General features: G+C 26.4%; 1 long non-coding RNA gene across 1 annotated transcript; it reads right to left on the reverse strand.

The window, feature by feature from the left end:
- Nucleotides 1–561: 561 nt before the first annotated feature.
- On the reverse strand, nt 562–1,644 carry LOC136227525 (uncharacterized). Its single transcript, XR_010688116.1, has 4 exons — nt 1,564–1,644; nt 1,281–1,358; nt 991–1,063; nt 562–816 (listed from the first exon to the last, which is right to left on the reverse strand). It is a non-coding gene; the product is annotated as an uncharacterized lncRNA (long non-coding RNA).
- Between the last annotated feature and the right edge of the window lie 1,051 nt (nt 1,645–2,695).

The following is a 2,695-nucleotide window of genomic DNA, read 5'->3' on the forward strand; positions in this document are numbered from 1 at the left end:
AAATTTTTGTCACAATAAATAATCGGTGACAAAATTGTATCGTCACATAGATCGTCACGGTATGAGCGTGGTATTATGTATATATGATGAATTTTTTCTTTTTATCATAAATTGTTTACTTTTATATGACGAACAAGAACATATGTCAATATACTACTTGTTTTAATGACATTTATTTTGTCACTATTGTTGTAAATATTGTGTCACACATGACTTTATTTTGTCACGAATAGTAAAAATTAAATGACGTAATTCAAAATTTTGTCATTTAAAAATATAGTTAAGGTGACGACTTTTAATGAAATTATAGAGTTTTAGAGTTTTAATTACGTTGTAACTATCACATTTGTGTCACTTGAGATGAAAATTTTGTCATAAAATGTAAATATAAACCGACGAAATGCATATTGTGTCACTAAAATTTATAGTTAACATGACGAATATATACGAAGCCAAAATTTTAGAATTTTAATGATTTTATATTCGTTAAAACTATTCTCATTTTAACATTTCATTTATCCTTATAGAGTATTAAACAGTGACAATGCATTTTATTATAAGTACACCTCTATTAACAACATAAATCGTCACAAAACACTATCTTATAATAACAAAAATCCTTGTCATTTATTTAATATATATTGTGAAAATACAATGCATTTGATTCCACTTCCAAACATGAGGAATCAACATCAAGGGAAAATTGGAAAGTCACTCGTAAAACAACAATTTCAGCAACATCAAGAGGCAGGCATGCACCAAGCGGAAACCCATCTGAAAGCAGTACATTGTCACGTGCATATCTGATCTGAAACCCTACACCATAAATGTTCATCACTAACTAAAAATCTCGCACAAAAAATATATGAGCAGATCAGATTCATCATGAAAATAAAAAACATGAACTTCATATCAGATTCATCCTAAAAATTACCATACATAAAAAAAATCAAAATATATGCAAGAAAGCAACAAATAAAGAGAACAAACCTTGGAATTTAAAGCAATCTGTGGAAAAGAATTCACATATCTTTGTTTGGATCTTCCATCCAATAAAATATAACTGCAGAAAAGTTCATCAATGACATGATAAATTAAACACACCAAAAAATAAATACTAACTATTAAAGTAGCAATATAAATTAGTATAAATGTGCATAGAATTAGAGGCCCCAAAAAATGAAAAAAAAAATGATTTTTAAATCACAATCGCACGTGCTTTGCAGAGCCATGATACATCAAACTAAGAACAAACAATCATTCGAAGAATCAACACCCACTGAAATTATGAGTTTCTTTATAACGATCTCCACATCCAGGCTAGCAAAGAGAGAAAAACAAATGGAATGAACTCAGCCCTGAAACACACAAAAGGGAAAGAGAGGCCAACAAAAATTAAAAAAAAAAATCATAATGAATAAGGCCTAAACGAGCAATAGTATGGAGTACATCTAATAAAATAGAACAAATTGAATATTGAGAAAAACAAATCGAGCAAGTGATAACCCATCCAAAACACATAGAAATGAAAGAAACAAAAAAGTAAGGAAGTCATAGACTCGCCAGAGAGAAGAGCACGGAACAGGGGAAGAGAAAGAGAGAAAGAGGGAAATGTGGGAAAGGAGTGATAGAGTGGAAAACGTGTATTAGGTAGGTGGGATGAACGGCTAAAAAGATGGAGAAAGACAATTATACCCTTCATTAGTTGCTGATTTCATTAAATTAATTGGAGGCTACAATAGTAATTCAACATGTTAGCTTTATATATTGTATTAATTAAAAAAACTACAAAACTGATATTTTACTAAATTGTATTATAGTTTATATTAAATTAGAATTAACATTGAAACTAACGTGTTGAGTTGGAAATAAAATCTTTTTAAGGAATACATTAATTAAAATGAATTGCATTTTAATACATTTTTTCTATTTAATTATGTTTAATACAAGGCTGATCCTGAGATTTTAGAGACCTAGGGGCGAGTTACCAAGTGGGGTCCTAATAAATAAGTACAAGTAAAAAATAAAATATTGAAGTCAATTATATAAAAGATTATTACTTAAAATGACATTTTTTTGTTACATTTAACAAACGATCTAATAAAAATATCTCATATGAAAAAACATTTTATATTGCTTTAAGTATCCAATTTCTTATATAAAATGATGTCTGTGAACATTTATAATTGTGTTCATAAATATTTTATAAAGCAATATATGTATGATATCCAATTTCTTATATAAAATGATGTTCATAAATATTTTATCATCAAAATGTTAGTATATAAAGCAATATATGTATGATATCACTATATTAATATATGGCACACAATTTAACTCATTACTATTTTATATAATTACTTGATGACGAGTAAATATTGTCATAAAAAATATTATCTTATATTATATATGGCGATATAAAAAAATTCATCAATTAATGTTATTTTTTAATTTTTTTTCTTATTGTTAAAAAAATATTCAAATAGATAACGATTTGTAAATATTCTCACAACAAAATAATAATAAATAGCAGTGTATATTTTTGACACATTTTTCTAATTATTTTATGACGTATTACAGTCGTTATTAAGATATTATGTCTCACGATGAAAAAATAAATCGTCATTTATTTAAATATATTTTGTTAATAAATTATTTTTTATTCAATTCGAAATTACTAAAATTTACCCGTAAA

The sequence above is a fragment of the Euphorbia lathyris genome, chromosome 4, assembly GCF_963576675.1.
Source record: "Euphorbia lathyris chromosome 4, ddEupLath1.1, whole genome shotgun sequence".
In the NCBI taxonomy this organism is placed as follows: Eukaryota; Viridiplantae; Streptophyta; class Magnoliopsida; order Malpighiales; family Euphorbiaceae; genus Euphorbia; species Euphorbia lathyris.